The sequence below is a fragment of the Sminthopsis crassicaudata genome, chromosome 1 (assembly GCF_048593235.1).
Source record: "Sminthopsis crassicaudata isolate SCR6 chromosome 1, ASM4859323v1, whole genome shotgun sequence".
Classification (NCBI taxonomy): Eukaryota; Metazoa; Chordata; class Mammalia; order Dasyuromorphia; family Dasyuridae; genus Sminthopsis; species Sminthopsis crassicaudata.
In genome coordinates, this window is record NC_133617.1 from 326,950,027 (window position 1) to 326,972,384 (window position 22,358).

A 22,358-nucleotide genomic window follows, 5' to 3' on the forward strand; every position below is an offset into this window, starting at 1 on the left:
CCTTCCTCCCTTCCTCCCTTCCTCCCTCCCTTCCTTCCTTCCTTCCTTCCTTCCTTCCTTCCTTCCTTCCTTCCTTCCTTCCTTCCTTCCTTCCTTCCTTCCTTCCTTCCTTCCTTCCTTCCTTCCTTCCTTCCTTCCTTCCTTCCTTCCCTTCCTCCAACCCTCCTTCCTTCCTCTTTCCCTCCCTCGTTCCCTTCCTTTCTTCCCCCTTCCTTCCCTCCTTATTTCTTTCTCTCCTTCCTTTCCTTCCTTCCTTCCTTGGCTTATTGGATAGAGTGCTGGGCCTGGAAACAGAAAGACTCATTCTAAGTTCAAATATGGCCTCAGAGACTTACTAGTTGTGTGACTCATTTAATTCTGTTTGCCTCAGTTTCTTCATCTGTAAAATGACCTGGAGCAGGAAATGGCAAAATTCTTTAGTATCTTTGCCAAAAAAACCCAAAGGTTTTCTTTGTGAAGCATGATCCACAGTTGCAAAGATTCAGACACAATTGAACAATAGTAACAACAATGATCCCCTATCATGTGTATCATACCCTTTTCTGAGTATACTAATAATCACCATTGAGTTCACCTTTAAAAGGAAGCAGCTGCGATAAGATGGAGAACCAAGACATCCTCCCACCTTAAACATCTTGGCTGATTGATTGCTTTTTTTTACAAAAGATCTATTTTTTGTTGTAATTTTTCTCCCCTGGTGATGCATTTTGCATTTGATGTACCACTCTATCACCTTAAGATTAAAGTAGATTAAAGTAGAGGGAGATAATCAAATGATCTGATTCATCTAAAGAACCAGCAGTCTGTCAGTCAAGTGGAATATTTCAGAACTTCTGAGAAAATCCCAATGTTAATGTCTCATTGTACTGGGAAAAGTTCCTCAAAAGATGTCCTTGTAAGCCTGAAGCTCTAGCTAGTTCTACCCAACTGGAAAAACTTCAATTGCCTAAAATTGTGTTTTCTAGGTTTACAGAAGGAATAAGCTTTTATTATCCTGGGGATGATTATCTGTAATTTCTTTGCTAATATTTTGTTTAAAATTTTTGCATCGATATTCATTAGGGGGATTGTTCTATAATTTTCTTTCTCTATTTTCATCCTACCTGGTTTAGGTATCAGTACCATGTCTGTATCATTAAAAGGAGTTTGGTAGGAGTCTTTCACTCCCTATTTTTTCAAATAGCTTATATAGTATGTGGAATAAACTTTTAGACACCAAATCTCATCCCCCTCATTTTTCAGAGGAGGAACCTGAAGTTGAGAAAAGTTAAGTGACTTATTCAAAATCGCACAGATAGTAAGTGACAGAGGCAAAATTTGAACCCAGGTGATCTGACTCTTTCAAATAGTCAGGGCTCAGATGCAACTAGGTGGCACAGTGGATAGAGCACCAGCCTTAACATCAGGATGACTTGAGTTCAAATATGGCCTCAGACACTTATTAGCTATGTGACACTAAGCCATTTAAACCTGATTGCCTCCAAAATCAAACAACAACAAAAAAATCTGTCAGAGCTCTTTTCACTATACCATGCTCTAGCCTTGTAATGAACTATATCTGTTATTTGAGGGCCAGACTAATTCAGAAAGGGCCATCAACGAAGACTTACTACTATTTTTTTTAAAGCACTAATACATTTACTAAGTCAAGAGGGAACTGAAACCTGCATTAGTGGAGGGAGTATTTAGAATAATGAAATTCTAGATTCATCAGTTAGTGAATTAATTATATTTTGAAAACATATATCTATATCAAGTATTCTTACCTAATACTATTATTGGGCAGTTAGATGGCACAGTAGATAGAAAACTGTACCTGGAGTCAAGAAGACTCATCTTAAATTCAAATCTGGTCTCAGATGCTTACTAGTTTTGTGACTCTGGGCAAGTCACTTTACCCGTTTGCCTCAGTTTCCTTATCTGTAAAATGATCTGGAGAAGGAAATAGTAAACTACTCCACTATCTTTCAAGAAAACCCCAAATGGGATCATGAAGAGTTGGACAAAACTGAAATAACTGAACAACAATATTGTTATTAAGTGATAGGAATTTGACCTGTGATTTCATTAATATAGGTAATTTTTGGATAAGAAAACACTACCAATGAAATAATGTTATTACATAGTTCCTTAAAAACACAATGTAAAGTAATACAATGTTATGAGGGGGCCATTAATCACATAAGAATAATGTTATAATGGTAAAATTGGCTGAATGCTAGATAGCAGGATTTTATGATATTATAATTAGATTTAGTTAAAAAGTTCTAATGACATTATTTTGAAATGATGCTAATCAAGGTAATATTACATAGGATATTATTTATATATAGTTATGATTTAGTAGGAACTGAATGTGAGCAATGTGATATACTAGAAGGATAAACATAATAGGATTGTGGTTTAAATAATAGGCAATGGAAAAATAAGGATTAGAGAATGATAAATTTCTAATTCACTTCTTATCTCAATTCTTTCAAGAAAATGGGACAAATAACTCAGAGGGCAATTTATCCAAAAATTATTTGCTACACAAATCAATTTTGTGAGGAAGAATAATGAAGATATTATTAATAGATTTACTAACATTTCTTATTTTTTAAAATATATTCAAATTCAATAAATATGTTGAGTGTTTTTAGTATTTATTAGCAACAAATAAAACATGGAGTTCTTTTAAATAGGAATCTTCTTTGGTTTAATCAAAATAAAATCACATGCATCATTCAAAAATATTTCTATTGAATTAAATAAGATATATTTGGAAATTGCAAAGTATTAGGAGAAATAATTCTTGAGTATTATGACAATCTGCTTTCCTAAATACTGGAAGAAAAAATATTTTTGATTCTTTAAAAAAGGTCAACTTGAGTTATTTAAAAAATAATTAATACATGTATGAGAACATTTTACTAAAAATGCATAATTGATGGATATTCAAAAGATTTCTGAGTAGGAATATGTGTTTGCTGTAATCTGGGAAGTGTGCTCTGTAACTATTAATTCTCTTGTTTCTAAAAGAGGAGCTTAGGAAGTCAGGAACTGAATTAGCATAACTATGGGACTTTCCCTTGAGTGAAGGCAAATAACAGGACACCCTAAAGAAAATGAAATTTCTAAGATCTCTTTCAAAGTGCAAATCGTATTAAATTCTATAGTAATTTCTATTTTAGGAAACATGTGTGCCTAGTCTTTGGTTTAAAAATAAACAAACCAACACTTCAATTATGATGACCTAAACCCAGCTGCAGAACCAATGGCAGATCGGGAATTTATATCTTTCCTGAACCTAATTTTAAGTATATTACATTCAAATCACTAGTAGATTGCTTAATTATTTTTATACTGGTGGGGCCAAGAAAATCTAGAATTCTCTTCACTTTAAATCCCTAATAGGGATGCATTTCAAGTATTCAATGATAGTCAATATTTTTATAACATCATATACTTTTTAAGGAACTTTCACATCCATACCTATCTGAGGTATTTAAAAGAATAATCTTAAAGTGATTTTTTTTTTTAAAAAAAGATCACTACCGCTGACATACTATTACTAACTGACAAATGGAAACCCTTAATTTATGTATTAGTCTGAAAAGAAAATTTACTTTGTAACAAAGGGAAAAACTGGCCTCTGATTCATCTTTTACTGATTAATTAGGTGACTGAATGTTCATAATTTTAAGTCAACATAATAAGAGTAAATATGGATCCAGAGCTACTTCATTCCAAGAGTCACTTCATTTTGTTCACACATATATGCCTGGACTTTCCCATTAATGTTTGCAAGTAACCAAAATGAGGATATTTCATGGTATCCCATTGTGCAACCTGTCCAACTGAGAACTCCACGAATCAACTTTTGCTCTATCCTTTATCCAGTTTCTCACTCCCTAAAACCTCTATAAATAGTGTGTACAGTTCATTCAGGAAGTCTTTGCCTCTTTGGATGAAGACTCTCCTGTTGACAAAGTCATAAATCTTAGTTGGTTCAAATTATGTTTTGGGGCCAATCTGTTCTTCCCATTTCCAACATTGACATAGGCTACCACCCAAAACTTGAATATCCAGGACATAAGGCCAAATTTTCAAAAAGAAAGGGAACACTGTTGTCTTTCCAACAAGGGAAAAGATAAATAAATAGCAGAATAGTTATTTTCTGCTTGATCTGTCATATCTCAAAAGAGGGAAATGTGATCCAAACCTATAGTGGCTAGAGCTGGATCCATAGCATTAAAAGGCAAAAGCATCATCATAATATAGCATCATGAAATTTAAAACTCCTTCTGGGGATGAATTTTTGAACTTAGCTAGTCTTTTCATTTTGGACTACAGGCATGCAGTTTATAGCCAAATATCATTAATATTGCCAGGCACATCTCTGAAACCTTTTTGGCTTGATAACACCTGTTAGTACTAAAATTCTTTTGGGAAAAGTTGCCTTCATGAGGCAACTAAATAGAAGTTTGATGGTTATAGCGGAAGTGTGTAATGTAAAGAGCACTGGGTTTGGCATTAGCCTCAAATCTTGTTTCTTCTACCTCTGTAAGGGGAAGCCTTTAGATCTTGTTTTTCAGTTATGTCTGACTTTTTGTGACCCAATTTGGGGCTTTCTTTGCAGAGTGCTTTGCCATTTCCTTTTCCAATCTTTGGATCTTAACTTCCTCAAATAAAATGATGAGCATAGATAAGGTAAATTCTGAGTTTCTTTCTTCTTGAAATTAATGGGTCAATGATGGGAAACATTTTCCCAAATGTAACCTTTCAGTCATATCTAATATTTATCTGGTCATGTATACTTAATCTAAACCTCTTAAACAACCTCCCCACATTGGTATTTATGGGACTTTGCCTTTAACTAAAAATAAATCACAGATATATAGGGACGGATCACAAATCTATCATCTACCCTGGCCTTCTTCAGCTTTAATTTATTTATCAACAAAATGAGGCAACAGACACAGCTCTAGATTTATGAATTTATGATCCTATGAGTTCCCACTTCTCCTTTCCACCCTTACTTCACCCTTCATACTATGTGTAAAAACTTCACAGGTATATATCTCAGGGTCTAACTGAAGTGGATCCTTTACCCCCAACTGAGACCTAGAGTGAACCCCATCATCCTCACTGGGATTAAGACAGAAATCAGAGTTCACTAAACAGAAACAATGGGGAACAATAACAGTGTAGACAACTAGAACTCCAACTACTTTGGAGAATTTTGATATTAAAAAAAAAAAAAAGCACAAGTGAAAGAAAGTTGAAAGAACAAAAACAAAAAAAAGTTTTGAAACAACGTGTATATGCCATATAAGCCCATATGATTGATCTTAAAATCAGAATACACAGAAAAAAATTATCATAGAGAAAACATTTTTTTAAAAAAGTAGACAACATACTGCAAGGGATGATAAAAGGAATTACCCAGAATTTTTGAATATAGATTAGAAAGTACTAATTGATTAACTCTAGAGATTATCATCAGGAAAAAGCAAGACCCATTTTAAAAAATCCTAATTATATTTTGATTAAATGTCAGAATTTCATTGTTTAACAACAAATTTTATGAACAACCAGGAGAAACAACTTTACTCATGAAGAAACAGCACTTTGACTAACTCATGATTATTTTTTAGCTTCAAGAAATCAGAAAATTTAAAAAAAAACCCAAAATTTTCTATTTTCAAAAAAAAAAAAGAGCTCCTATTGCAATTCAAAACGACTTATTATTTAAAATCAAGCCTAATCAACAAAAGAGGGACATAAAAGATAGTCTTGCAACAACAACAAATACAATCCATGCAAGCAACATAGCAGACATGAAAGCATTTAGAAAATGTCTTAATACAGTTGTCAAATTGTGATTCTGTTATAATGCCACAATAAAAACAATTAATTAAGCACTACTATGTTCAAGGCATTGAAAATAAAGAAAAATGAATAAAATTATCCCTATTCTCAAAAAACTTTAATTTTATTGGAGGGGAAATAAGATAAATAGTCTAGCTCATATTCATAGATCTTTCTTAGGATATAAGTTAAGTCTTAATGACCTGCCTTGCTTCTGATATATTTTTCTTTTAATGATTTCTGCAGTCAGTTAATTCTCCAGTTAAAGTTGCCTATATCTATTGAATCCATACTGTGGAATATTCTTAATCTACTTCTAAAATGGTGAATCTTCCTTTTAATTATATTATATCCCATAAAATTTACCTGTTTTCTGGCATAATTCTCAGATTTAATAAACAGAATACATAAATTCCTTTGTGCAGAACACTTAGCCATCCTCAATCCATGGTCTAGCATATACTTCTCTTATCTCTTTGGGCATACATAATACTATTTCTAATTACTCATGAGTTGAACATTGTTTACTCTCCTTATACTTGGGCAAAATGAAAACTAAATCTTTAACCAATTTCACATTCAGAAACTACTGTTATAAGACTTTGAGTACCCTAATTCCAACTTTTGTTTGCTGAAGTGAATTGCATTTGATGTTATGTTTTTCTTAGTCAGGTGAGACAACTCATGGCAATCTCAGGAGAGCCCAGCAACCCTAGACTCAGGTTTGACATTTTAACAGCTGTTAAGTTTCTGAAACCTCTCGCTTGCCTGCCTGTGCTCAATTCATCTTGAAAAAGAGAACACTTAACAATACCCTTTAGGGACCTGCACATGTTGAACGGGGCCATTGAGGAAAGAAATATATTTACTGTGTGTGGGATTTAGATTTCTAAACCTTGTGTCAAGGGAATGATTCTCCTTCCTACGTTCTTTCTATACACTTAGAGTATTGATGGGGATAACATAAGTATATCCAGAGGATACAGTGCAGTTCCATCTTCAGATGGGTTTCCTTTTTCCTAATACTTATAATATACACAGCAAAGGGATTCGTATTCATTGAATGAGATCATACTATCGTGTGATTGTGGGGAACATTCTGTTACAAATTCAGTAGCTCAGTAATAGCTCTCTTGGCTCTCGTGCTTGGCAGATGGAATTCTTCTGGCATCGGCTCTGTGGTAGAATTCATAGCAGTCTTTCCATATCACTACTCAATACACATAGGAGTGGAGAGAAAGCAGGTGAGACCTGGAGACTTTGGCCAGTAAAAATCTCACTTTCTGGTTTCTCATTCTGTAGTCTTTGGTGGATAGAAGAATGGGTTCAGCCTATTGTATTTGGAACAGATTGCTGTTTGCTTGAAAGAACTAGAGTGATGAAAAAAATGATGGTCTGATAGCTTACTAACCCTTAAATGCCTATTGTAATTCCATATAGTGATGTGGAAAAAGCTAGTGAAGTATGTGTTCTAGCAGAACTTATCAAGTTAGAAAGGTTTTTAGTAGCGATTTGAAGATAGCTCTGTCTCAGCTGTTGGAGAATCTGTGTAGCTATCCAGAGAGACTCATTACCTGAAGATTAACCACTAGGAAACAATTTCTTTTGGTCACAGTATCTCGTGAAGACCATAAGTTGATAGAGAACATTCCTGTATTGAGGAAATCATAGCTACTTTGAAATATAGCAGAAGTAACAGTTGAACTCTTACTGGTAGCAAAGTACTGGAAATGAAATGGGTTTAAAGTAAGCTCCTTGAGGGCAGATACTTTTATATTTGCATCACAACCTCTTAGCACAGTTCTAATCGCATTGTAAGAACTTAATACATGTTTTTGTTCATTGGTTGTTTGGAACAATTAAAAAATAGCTGAGGGGGAACCTCATGGCAATGGAATAGTATTATGTAGTAAGAAATGACCAAATAAAGAATTCAGATTTGTATAGTTTTTTTTTTTTTAATGGAGTAAATAAAACATTAAAACAAATAGAAACAAAAGAATTATACACACACATATTGACTAAAACAATGTAAATGAAAAGATCTCTTGAAAAATTCAGTCTCTGAAAGATTAAAAACCATTATTATGGCCTTGAAGAACATATAATAAAACATACCTCTTATGGCAAGACTAGTGAGTGATTGCTAGAGTCTTTGAATTGAGTATTTTTACTTAATTGTATTTCTTGGTTACAAACTGAGTTCAATCATAAGAAGGGTCATATTATGATTTTTTTATTCTTACCATAAGAAGTTACTGTAGGCAAAGACAAAGGTAATAAATAGGACATATGTTTAAAAAGAAGTAACATGACTATAATGCCCCATAGTTTTCCAAATATTTTCATAGGTTCATAGATCTAGAAGAGACCTGAGGTTCTTACATATATTTTCTTTTTTTATCCTTTCATATGAATGAAGTAGGCAAAGGAGCTGTGCCCATTTTATAGATGAGACAAGTACAGATACTAAAGAACACTGCTAGAGATCAGCAGCCCTGAAAATTCCAGGAAATTGTTGCTTTTTCCTTTTTTTCCTGATGAGTTTTTAAATTTTAGTTGGAAAAATCAGGACATCTTAGAATATGGTTTTTAGGATAATACAGTATCCCTACAATGCTTTATTGTCTCATATGTTTTCTAAAAATTCCATTAAATTTAAAAATAATGACCTACAACCATCTATATTCTAAAAATCTAAAAAGCATTACAATTCTTGTAGACTAAGAAAGTAACTCTCAAGCTTCATATACTTAGTACAGGAAGAGACTTTAAAGATTGAGTCTAATCTCCTCATTTTACAGATGAGGAAATTGCAGGGTCATATAACCAGTGAGTTTCTAAGGTGAGAGTCAGACCTCAGGCCTCTTCAGTCCACTTCCAACTTTTTCTTTTTCAGTTCAATTCAATCAATATTTATTAAGCACCTATTATGTGCCAGCCATTGTGCCAACTGCTAAAGACACACACACATTCACACAGAATGATACTTGGTTGGCCTTATGCAGCTTACAAAATAAGGTGAAGAAAACAATAAAAGAAGCTGAAAACTATGGGGGTATTAAGGAGTATCTGGCTTGGTGGCATAATATTCAGAGTTCAAAAAAAGCAGAGCCACTTCTGAAAAATGAAGTTACCAGGAAAATTGTCAACACTTTATTAGGGAAGCCTCTGGGAGTAGCTTACTGATTGTCCTACCCTCCAGACTTTCAATCAAAGGAGAGAGGAAGCAGAAGGCAGTGTGTATTATCAAAGGTTGAGTCAATCTGCATGGTAATGAGGTTTTAGATGATCAGACTAACCTGGGAAAGGCAAAATGTTCTGTCATACTCTCCTTTATACCACATATATTTCTCCCTTTTGTGCCTATTGCCCTCATACAAGTGCATGGACTAGGAAAGAAAAGTTTCTACTTTCTGACTTCTGACCTACAAGTATTGGGGTGTATTCCTGAACTAAAAATCTTAAAGGGTTGAATGAAGAATGGACATTGGAAGTGGCAGGTACTCTCCATATCTTCTTGAGGAACCTATTCTTTCTTTCTTTTTTTTTTTTTTTTTAAACTGGAGTTCACTGGACTATGGAGAAATTTCTGGAGGTCTGTGATCTTGGGTGAGGAAAAATTAGGATTTTAATTTTTATGAACCTCTAATTGAAATTTAGCAATTCTTAATATTCTGAGAAAGTCATAAGCTTCATCAGCCTGCTGAAGAGGCTATATGACATAAGCAAGGTGAAGAAACTCTACTGTAGAGCCTAAACTCTAACAGTTGATTTGGTAGTTGGCTTGTGTGAAGGACTCAGTAAAAAAAAAAAAATACCAAAAGGAAGTGTAAAAGCTTTTTAAGTTAGAAAGATGACTTTGAGATACACAAAGGAGTCCAATGTAGTATATTTCATTATTAAGGAATAAAAAATTAACTTTATCTGAATTTAGAATGTTTCAAGAGAGCTACAATAATATCATCTCTTTCCATTTATGTTACTTCAAGAGCCTCCTACTTTGGTAGAGAATATAATTTAGAAAACAAAACACATATGTTTTGGTGATACTTACATATTTTTATAGCATGTAAATCACAATAAAATTATTTCTAATGATGTTTTGTCGCAAAATCTGCAACCCAGTTTAATCGATGAGAGGGCTAGAAAAATTTTGGATAATTCACTCTGAAAGAACATTCTTACTAAATTAATACAAACTATCACTATATAAGTATTTATTTTAAGGTAGCTTTTAAACTGCAATTTTATTTTCCTCCTTTAGATATATGAGACCAACTTTTCATATAATTTTCAACCTGAAAATTATTTTGAATAAAAAAAGTTATTTTATTTAACATCAAATGGAGTATGTATCAACAAATATTTTTAGGACAATCAAAAAAAATACTGGCTTGTATAAAAGGCTGTGCAGAAATGAAAAAATTTTTTATGATTATTAGTGAGGGCCATGATGAAGGTACAAAGTAATTCTTTTCTGTTCTGTCTGTCCAGAAGACATCATCCTTCTACTGCTACTTTTTGTCTCACTAGCATTACCCTAATATAGAAGAGAAGGAAGAAAGGAAGAAGCATTTAAGTGCCTACAGTGAGCAAAGTATTATGATAAAGGCTTTACAAATGATATCTTATTTCATCACCATAACAACCCTGTGAAGTAGATGCCATTTTTATTATGTCTTTTACATTTGAGGAAGCTAAGACAGAAAACAGTTAAGTCAGAGAGCCATTAAATGTCTGAGGCCAGATTTGAAGTCAGGTCTTCTTGACCGTAGGCTAGTGCTTTATCTACTTTGCCACTTTCTTTCTGCCTCTAATGGATCACACATCAATTTCACATTATATCTATGTATGTGTTAATGAAGAATTACTGAAAAGTTATTAGAAATGATATTATCAGAGATAAATCTTTGACTAGAAAAAAAAATACACCTGGTATATAACCTCAATCAATGGGCCCTATGTGCTCCTTTGATATCAAAGATCTAGATATCAAAAGATATCAAAAGATCTAGAACAAGAGCCCTAATACATGGGATGAACTTCCAGTGGAAGGTGATCTATCTGAAAGTTGCATGGAATAAACAGATTATATGAATTTTGGTCATCATGTTGGAAGAAGTGAGTATATCAATGATACTTTAAAAAGTCTCACAGTCTATAGTAGAGCATACTATGGGACAGTGTTTTTTTTTTTTTTTTTTTTTTTTTGTCCCCCAAGGCAATAAGCACTTACTACAAATTTTAGTTGAATTGAATTTGTCATCCCCAAGTAACCAAATAGTGCAAAAACTATACACAAGAATTCTTAAAGGCTTTACTTATAAAGAAATGAAATCTGAAGAATAGAGAAAAAATAAAAATGACAAGGCTTTGGTGAAAATACATTCTCTTGAAAAAGCCATTGTCAAACATTGAAACATTGAAAGTACAAACTGGCAGGAAATGTTTAAATGACCAAACTATTGTCCTCTACTTATGCTTTACTCTGATGTCTTGGTGTATGGAGATGGCCCTGGGTTCTCAAGGATTATGTCAATAGATTGAAAGTGATGAGTTTACCTGGAAAAGTTTTTTAGTATGGACTTGGTGATAGATTCTCTATGTGTATAGTCGAAAGACTAGCTTGGCTAAATTTAGAGAGGTGCATTATCAGAAAGCTGACTAGTCTTACACTTCACTTCCCACTCCATCTGCTGAGTATGGACTTTTTCATTGGCTCTCCTCCATTCTTTTATTGTTCTACTTTCTTGTTTTCATTCCTTGTCTTCTCTGAATTCTTTCAATTTACAATTCAAATCCCCCTTTTTATAAGACTACTTTCAAAATCCCCTTCTACTTGTCAGTGCTTTATCTCTGAGATTAGCTCCCATTTACACTTTATTCAACTTGTACATGTATCAGTCTTTCTGTATTTTCTTCCCCATTAGATTGAGAACTTCTTGAGGACATAGGAAGTTTTTTTGCTTTTAATTTTCTCTCTGGCATTTAATATAGTAATTGGCACATAATAATGTTTCTTGATGATGATGATGGCAATGGTGATCAATGATGATATTATTGGCCACAACAACTCAAGAATTGCATCTACTGAAGTAAAACTGTATTGTTATCTGTATTGGTCCTGGAGTGAGTATGCAGCATGAGGATATTGTGGATCTTTTGATGTAATACTATTTTGTCTTATGTTCATCAGAACAAACCTTTTCTAATATCAGATGATCTGGCTAAGGAAGAAATAAAGCAGTATGTCTTAGAATGCTTTTGGATGGATAAATAAATGTATAGGTGAGAAAGTGAGGGAGGATGGTCTTGTGAAAGGGAAATTATATTTGGTATCAAAGGATCTGTATTAAAATGCTAGCTTTGCCACTATGTGCCATGTGTGGGACTTCTGGCAAATCTTTTAACCTGTGTGGTTTTCAGTTTCTTTGTTGATGAAATTCTTGGGTTGGATTAGGTCAGGAATTTCTAATCTGGGGTTTAAACTTATCTTTTTCATATTTATTTTATATAAGGAGACACATACATTGGATAGAGTGTTGGTCCTGGAATCAGGAAGACTCATATTTGTAAGTTCAAATCTGGCCTCACATATTAAATCTGTATGACTTGGGTAAGTCACTTAACCCTTTTTGCCTCAGTTTTCTCATTTATAAAATGAGCTAGACAAGGAAATGGCAAACTATTCCAGTATTTCTGCCAAGATAATCTCAAATGGGTTCATAAAATGTCAGATAAACTGAAAACAACAAAACAACAAAAAATTGTAATATAATTGGTGTCCTTTGAAATTATGTTTTTGTTTTATGCAATTCAAAACATTATTCTGAGAAGTCCACAGGCTTTACCATGATACCAGAAGGGTCCATTACATACACAAAAGGTTAAGGATTCTTGTAGCAGGTAATATTTAAGTTCCAATTTATGAATTTTTATAAAAAAATTTAAACCAGTTTTCATAGAATTAAAACAGGAGAGAACAGCCACATCACAGGGTATTCCAGCTGTAAAATATGTGAAAGAGAGGGAGCGATAAATTATTTGCCTTGCTGGCTGACAGTGCAAGTAATATGAAAGCAGCATGGGACATCGGAATAGATAAATATCCATATGTCACTGTTGGAGGCCTAAAGTTGCTTCTTAGTGATATCACGAAGTTGGACCTTCTCCAAAACATCTAGAGGAGAATGAAAGTTATAAAACATGTAAAAGTTTCTCATATTACAGCTGCTGTCTTCAAGAAGCAACCAGAAGAAAAGAATAAAACAGTAGTGAAATTCAAGGGGGGTATACAAAAAAATGATCTCTCTGTGAATCTCAAAAATCAAAGCAAAAGTCCTTCAAGATAGCTAAGAATTTTATAGTAAAGAGAAATATAAAAATATTTTACTTGATGGACATTATTTTTGGGTTAACTGAAGAAGTCTCTGAAAATTCTATAGTCAATTTCTTCAATAAGTATTATTACACTGAAATATGTACTGTACATATTTTTACTTTTAAAAAAAATAAGTGGATATTCTTTGAGAATCTAAATGCATGTTTGCTTATAAGTAGAGAAGGAAGTAAAAGGAAACATCTTTCAAAAAAATGGGAAGAATTTCTTGCCACATAGTCTACAGAAAATTTCTTGAATGTAAGATTCAAAAGTTGAAATTAAATTGGCAATTGGATTACAACACAAGTAATATTCCTAAGATTTAACACTGGAATGGTCCTTTGAAATGTTGTCAAGGACTCAACATTTTCCTTATTTGACCCAGAAACGTTGTTTGGAATTTTGCAAAGTATGTGCTCAATTTGTAAATAGAGACTGTTCAAAGTTGTATTATAGTTTGGTCTTTGGATAACTTTTGTTTCCAAGTTTTGTCTATTTCTTCTAGCTAGTTGAGTCCCAGGAATACTAAGATTTCTTAGCATTCAAGAATTTCTAATTCAATTTTAACAAAAAATAACAGTATATTTCTTTTTGGAGGCAAAGTGATTAGCTCAGGGTCAACAGAGCTAGTTAAGTGTTTGAGGTTAGATTTGAAAAAAAGTAGAGTTTTATTACTAAATTATTTATAAGAATAAATTACACTTTTGATTTTATTACATGAAACATAATCAAAATTGGTCCATTTCCATTTTAAGACTGAGATTCTTGCATGGAACCCTATGACCTAAAAGTCAGACCTACTATTTATTTACTCACAAGTTCTGTCATTTATGAATGTGATCTTTGGTAATTCATAACCTGTCCAATGTTGGTTAATTCAGTTAAAAACAGAAAATGCCTGCCTCTTCTATTTTACTGATAGATGTATGCAAATGAAATACAAGAAGATATGTGAAAACACTTAAGGAGTTATAAGCTATTTTTGAATATTAAGTTGATGCAGAGATCTTAATAACAAATCAAATAAAGATACATAATTTTTTTTAATGACCCCAAAATTAACAAAGTGATTTTATTTATATGAATGGAGATCAAAATACTATTACTTATTTCAATTTTTTCAAAAAAAATTTTTTTCTCTTCTTTCTTTGGGTGAGGGGTTGAGTTAAGAAACAATTTTTCTCAGGCTTCAACTTTTCTGGAAAATCTAAATCTCTAGTAATTACAGTATGGACTCAATATTTTCTATTCCAAACTGGAAGTTTCATGCACACATGCTCATTTAAACACATTTTTTCCTCAACAAGATAACTGGCTATTTTATACAAGCTCTTGTTTTCAAACCACTGCTGTTTATAGTTTGGGAAGGCATATTTACATTAGAGTGACCTTCCCAAGTCAGAATTTACAAAGCAACTCTGCATTTTTGTTCTCTGATTACTAAAGCTTTTGTACAAGATGCTTTCCATTATAGCTTCTCTAGACAGAACTGTTGCCATAAAAAGTAAAGTTTCTTTTCTTAGCTAAAATCTGAGCTTTTATTTTTTTTAAAATCAGAACTATAAAGACTTATTTGTAGAGGAAAATACATTGTAAAGAATCTTTTTGGCTTGTGTTATATTTCAAATTTTTTTTTAAAACTAGTTTCAGATAATGTAAGTACACTAAAAACCTTCTTATAACAATGTCTACTTTGAAGCAGAAATTGATATAAGGCAGGTCCAGCTTGGACTCTATCAGGAAGGGTTTAATTATTGAAGGACTGAAAGAAATTTAATGTGATAATGTAGTTTTACTTATTAGATAGTACCATGAAATGACCTCCAAAATAATGTTATAATAGGTCCTAATGGGCATTGTTAACAATACTTTGAGGATTTGCTTTCTCTTTAACCTAGATTCCTGTCTTGGATTTTCTTATCAAGAAGTCCTGAAATTGTTCCCTCAGGAATGATTCTGGATTAACTCTGATCATAATTCTAGAGCTAGTGAGCTCCTACCTTAGATCATACTCCTGAAATTTGGCATTTGGATAGAGAGGATTTGAAAAGGATGCAAAAAACCCAAAATGTCAAGATTAACTTCATTTGACTAATGTCTATAACCTAGTTCCTAAAATAATCCTTCCCATTCCCAAGGTTTATCTTTGGATTTCTCTAGGAAGTCATTCTGAGTCCTGTCTGGGTACCTTGTCTATAATCTTGGGGCAAAACTATTTACAAATAGTCTGAATTTTTTAGAATATGATGTTCCTTTTGTGCTAATTTAATTTCCTATGTTCTTGAGTGTCCTGGAATCTGTGCTCAAGCAGAAATATCAAAAAAATTCAGTAAATAAGCCTGTTATGAGGAAAATAAAAGCTCTCTTTTATTAGTTTGTCTTGTGATAAAAAAAGACCTCAGTAGCTAGGTGGATTAGATTAGATTAGAGTACTAATCTAATTAGAGTGATTAGAGTACTGGGACTGTGATCAGGAAGACTACTTTTCCAGAGTTCAAATCTGACTTTGGAAACTTCCTAGTTGTGTGACTCTGGTCAAGTCACTTAACCCTTATTACCTCTGTTTCCTTATTTATAAAATGAGCTAGAGAAGGAAATGGCAAGCCACTCCAGTATCTTTGACAAGAAAGTAAATGGGGTCACAAAAGTTAGACATGACTGAAATGACTGAACAAAAACCAAAAGAAATCTAAAGATATTGTGATTTCTCTAAAGCAAAATGTCAGGGTAATAGGGGCAGATAATTTATAATTTTGATTTTATGATACAGTTCTTAGGATGGGGAAAAAGACATAGTACTCAACAAAAGACTAGTTCAAGATAAGAACCATGCTATAGTTGAAATAGTGTTAAAATGATGTAATTTCCCTCTTCCTAATAGTAAATCCTTTTACAAGAGGAAGTTTGACTCTTTGAAACATCAGATATGACTTGAATCAGGAAAAAACATTTTACCAGTATTCCTTATATTTCTTCTACTTTTGCTCCAAGCTAGAAATCCTTGCAAAAACAAAATTAATCATGTTGATAAAAAGATGAACTTTTATAATCAACTTTATTTTTGGCTCTGTAAATTATCCACAACTAGTGAGGTACTATGAAGTAAATTTAGTGTCACTCTAAACAAAAGATAAAGAAAAAAGAAAATCTTCAGCAAACTTATGTAATGCATTTCAAATTATATCTGTATATATAATTGTATGCATATATATATGCATCCATACAGAGACATATATAAATATCTATATTTATGTAGATATATATATGTGTCTGTGTTTATGTTCATGTGATATATGCTGTTTGGAGTTATCCACACTAGTGATTACCTGCTCAAGCACAGATAAGTGGAAAGTGACTATAAATATATTGAAACATACTTTATGGAGCCATTAAGATTACTTTGCTTCAAGTCCAGTTACCTAAAAAGAAGTCGACACTTTTATTTGTTCTGCACTGATTCATCCATCACTTGTGATCACCAGAACTTGCCTTTTCTTGACAGTTGTGCAAAGAAGACAGATAGCTCTTTACATACCATATTCTTGAGAGCTCACTGATAGCCTTTCAAAGCTAAGGAAATGAGCCAGCAATAAAGGATGTCTAAAAAAGAAGTAGCAAATAGATTTTTATATACAGGACTACAATCCATAATTTTCAGCCCTTTTCAGCATATTAAAATGGATCCCTAATTGTTTTCCATCTTAAATTGTCAAGTAATACTTAAGTGCTCATTTCCTCCCTAATAGACTTGGAAAAAAGTCCAATGTTTGAATATTTTAAAATGCAGTACATGGTAGAATATTGAATTTATATTCTAGCAAATAAATACTTTATCTGTTTTCAGTTTGCAGTAAAAACATGTTGTATCTCATTAACTTAATATTCAAATAACAAAAAGAAATCCTCATTAAATTTAAAATGTTTAAAAGGTCAACAACTAATGAAAAAGACTTTCTTCAGAGTAAATACATAAAATAAGCCACTTTCATTCTTTTAGTTATTTGTCCATTGACTTTTAACTTTCTACTGCTAATTTCCCTTTTTGTACTATTCTATTTTCAAATAAAACTACTTGGGAAAATAAATGAACAAATTGTATAGAAAAGATGGTTTCAACAAACAGAAACAAGAAAAGCTAAAAGGGAATGTGACTATTATAAATATTATCTATTTCCTTAGGTTACTTCAGTTTTCTGTGGCTGACTCAGATCCTGATTGGATGCTTCCTGAGAATATTCTAGTCCATCCCTCCCTCTTGGGAGAATATGGAGCAATGTCAGGATTCTGACAGAATAGCCATTGTTTGCCAACATCAATTAACAAGAATATGCTTTCAAATGGTCTCCTTGGGTGGGTGGGTGGGTGGATGGTGGTTACCAAAATGGCAGGAGATACAAAGTCATAGCTCTAACTGTACTTTCTTTCTGTAATGGATTCTGGCTTTATGTTTTCATAACTTAATTCATACTTCTTTCAATGTTAAATAATAATCCTTTTGTGGAACATGGCATTGCAGGGGGACACTGAAAAAATTATTATTTTTATTAGTCACTTCTATAGTGATTTAAAATTTATAAAACTATATATACTACCTTATTTAAACCATACAAAAAACTTGTGAACCTAGTTATTATTGGTGTTATTAACTTCATTTTACAAATGGAGACATTGAGACTCAGAGAGGTAATGTGACTTGCCCATGATCATAGAACTGATGTCAGACATGGCATTTGAACCTGTTTGTCTGACTCCAAGGACAATACATTTCCTTCTCCAGATCATTTTATAGATGAAGAAACTAAGTCAAATGGATGTAACATGATATCATATGATTTAGAGTCTTCCTTAACCATCCCTCTTGCTTTCCATCACCATCAGACAAAAAATCATGCTCTTCACAGTTTACAATTTTCAGATTTATTTCCCTCTGGCAAAATTGATTTGTATCTATCTATCTATCACTCTCTTAATTGCCTTTGGGACAAACTTGTAAACAGAAACACAAAAGTTGATTTTTGTATTTTGTCAGCAGTCTAAAAAATAAAAATAAAATACAGCAGTTACTCATTTGGAAACTATCCAGTGATCATTCAATGTTATAGAAAAGGAGAGCCTAATTGGATGGCAATTGGCTGTGATTGTTGATAGGGATGAATACTTGAGATCATTTTTTAAATGATCAGATCTTATCCTTTTGCAAAGTTATTTTCTTAAGTCTAGATTAGATTTTAATTCTCCTACTAGTTTTTTTCTTTATTATTTTTTTTGGAGGGTTTAAATCCTTATTTCAATTAGTATGGTCAAAGAAGGTTATCAAATGATGAATGTTAGCAGGGATGTAGGAAAACTAAGAAACTAATACATTGTTGGTGAAGTTGTAAATCGATTCAACCATTCTGGAGAGAAATTTGGAACTATGCCCAAATGGCTATTAAACTGTGTATATACCCTTTGATCCAACAGTATCTCTACTGGGCTTGTAATCCAAAGAGATCTTAAAGGAGGGAAAGGGACCCATATGTGCAAAAATGTTTGTGGCAGCCTTATTTGTAGTGACTAGAAACTGGAAATTGAATGGATGCCCATCAATTGAAGAATGGCTGAATAAATTGTGGTATATGAATGTTATGGAATATTATTGTTCTATAAGAAAAAACCAATAGGACAATTTCAGAAAGGCCTGGAGAGACTTATATAAACTGATGCAGAGTGAAATGAGCAGAACCAGGAGATCATTGTCTACAGGAAAAACAAGATTATATGATGATCAATTATGAAGGACTTGGCTTTTGTCAACAATGAGGTGATTCAGACCAATTTCAATGGTCTTGTGATGAAGAAAGCCATCTTCCCTCAGAGAGAGGATTATGGGAACTGACTTTTTCACTCTTTTTTGTTGTTATTTACTTGCATTTTGTTTTCTTTCTCAATTTTTTCCCTTTTGGATCTGATTTTTCTTGTGCAGCATGATATTTGTGGAAATATGTACAGAAGAATTGAACACGTTTAACATATACTGGATCACTTGCCGAGGGGAAGGGAGGGGAAAAAAATCAAAACATAGGGTTTTGTAGGGGTGAATGTCAAAAATTATCCGTGTATACATATATATTTTGAAAATTTAAAAAAAAATCTTTAATTAAAAAAATACCCAAAAAGGTTATCAAGGAGCAGAATTTTTTGAAATAGAAGGTTGGTGAAAAAGTGGGCATTTTTTGATTAAATATCACATAGGCATTTTCAGTGGGCAGCGAAGTGGTACAGTGGATAGAGTGCCAGGTCTGAAGTAGGAATTCTCATTTTTCTGATTTCAAATGTGACCTCAGACACTTACTAGTTATATGAACCTGGCCAAGTCACTTAGCTCTGTCTGCCTAAATTCCTCATCTGTAAAATGAGCTGGAGAAGGAAATGGTAAACCACTTTAATATCTCTGCCAAGAAAACCAAAATGGGGTCATGAAGAGGCAGACATGACTGAGATGACTGAACAGTGAAACAAGGAACTTTTAGTATACACTTAAAAAAAAAAACAATATTCCATATTCTTAACTACAAGATGATCATCACAAGTTTGAGCTATCAAATCTAAACCAAATAAATATATATGCACACATATACATACATACATACATACGTACATACATAATCTCATAGAATTTGAAGTTGGAAGGAATCTTTGTGGTTGTTAAGCCATTGTGACCACATTTGGATTTTCTTGGCCAAGATACTCAAGTCGCTTGCCATTTCTTTCTCTAGCTCGTTTTACAGATGAGGAAATTGAGGTAAATGGGGTTAAGTGACTTGCCCAGAGTCACATAGTTAGCAATAGATTTGAACTCAGGAAGATCATCTTCCTGACTCCAGGCCTAGCACTCTACTCACTTCACCACATTTCTGCTCAAAAAGGATCTTAGAGTTCATTTACTCCAACACTTTCATTTTACAGATGGAGAAACTGAGGTCCAGAGAAGACAAGTGCTAAGATCTAACAGCTAGTAAGCAGCAGAATTTGGATTTGACACTTGTTTCTCTGGATGTCATAACAACCATCAGGATAGCCACTGTTATTACATGATATTCTAGGAAAAAAGCATGGGTCAGTTTTACTCTTAGGACTTTGTATTTATGATGATATGCAATGATTTAATTGGCTACTAGATAACTAGAGGAAGAAATTATTATCTGTTCAAGTCACAGAAGAAGGGGCAATCCTTCAATGTTTTCTTCTAAAGTATCAGAAGGAAACATATTATTTCTAGTTAAACAAACAAACCAACAACCTTTAAAATGGTTACAAAATGCACAGTTCAACAAATTTAAAAAAAAAACAAAGTAGAGGAACATCTTGAAATTGATTTGGGAAGGAAATCAGACATTATATTTTTTATATAACCATTTATTTTATGCTCCAAAATGCCTTCTTGGAAACTTGGAAGCAATTTTATTTCTTGACCAACTTTATTCCGTTTCACTTAGAAAAGTGTTTTATTCTTTTGTCAATTAACTTGTACAAAAACTAAAACAAAACTAAGAACTTACAATTATTTTTTGTTGAATAGCAACAAAAATCCATTTAATAATCTAATCATTACAGAACACTTCAGGTTTTGTTCCCAAACACTAAAATATCCTTCATGATGATGACTTGGCATAATTCACTTTGTTATATCATCAACAGAGGGCTGGGGAGTACAAAAAGTATCATATCATCTTAGAAGGTTTTTAGGTAAAAAATAAAAAATTGGTGAAAAGTTGAAAAAATATATAATCACTATTGCTTCACAAGTAAATTAATAGAATTTCATGATGAAATTGAATATCTCTCATTTAGCATTCTTTGATGTGAACAATTCCTCTACCAGGACAAATGGCAGTCCCTCCATACTTTTTCATCCTGCTGAGTTATTGTATGTCTTCTATAAATCCTTTAGAAAGGACCTGTTCAATTCACTGGAGCCCTTCTTCTAGCACTTTCCATATTTCATACATACCAGAGCAACACTTAGGCGGCTGTCTGCTATTCCCCATTCTCTCTATAGAATGTCAAAGCTTTGCTTAAAATCTAAAAAATAAGTTAAACTTCCTACAATAATGCCTTCAATTTCTTCCAAATAACATAAGCAATAAAATGTTTCCTTTGCTAATTCTGTTGCCTGATGAATATCAAGTATAATAGAAAATTGTATTTAATACCATTACTACAAGGAATTGTATATCCCAGGGATCTGAAAAATGATAACCTTTAAGTGAAATAATAACTATAAGTAAAAGCTGCATATAATGTTACTAGCTTACAAATAGGTATTATTCCTGTTCCTCAATGCTAGAACTATACTTTCTATCTCTCAGACAGGAAATAGATTGAAAAATAATTATTTTCTTAAGCATCTACTTCTAGTGCTACAGGTTTCTAACAAGACTCATGTACAGAAAGAAACATATCTTAGGATATAAGAAAATAAAGCTTCCTTTCTTCATGAAAGAGGTAGATGCCATGGGTGTAAAATATGGCATATATTGTTAGACTTGGCTGATATGTAGGTTAGTTCTGCTGAACTTTTTTTTAGTTCTTTGTTTTAAGAGATGTTCCAATATCTGTATATGTATATATGGCTGTATATGTGTATATATATATATATATATATATATATATATATATATATGGCCATATGTGTTTATATATGCATACACACATATATACCATATATATGAATGTATGAATCTATATACACAGATTATAGATGGATGCATAAGATATAATGTTTTGTAGGATGAATGAAACATCCAGGAGATAGAGTTTTTGGGTAATTAATGATTTATTAATTAGGCTAACAAATAATCAATAAATTGATGATCAGTGGTTTTTCTTGTGACCAAAAACCCCACATGGAGGTTACTGTTTAAATACATTTGGAATAGGGAGTACCCCTGAGGGTGAAAATCAACTCTGTTTGGTTAATAATTAATGAGAGAATGAATATTATAATGATAGGTAGGTTTTGTCAATTGAGGACCTGGGGATGTAACTTTGAAGTATCAGCACCTCCAAAAATTTATATAAAAGATCTGTTCTCTACTCATTCCTATCCAAATTGATGGGATTAGAATAAGAATTCTAC

At 32.7% G+C, this 22,358-nt stretch overlaps 1 protein-coding gene across 1 annotated transcript in view; it reads right to left on the minus strand.

Annotated features, from left to right (window-relative positions):
- The window catches only part of FBXL7 (F-box and leucine rich repeat protein 7), a 452,801-nt gene that overhangs the window by 15,695 nt on the left and 414,748 nt on the right, over positions 1 to 22,358 (minus strand). The gene's annotated exons all lie outside the window — the stretch shown is intronic.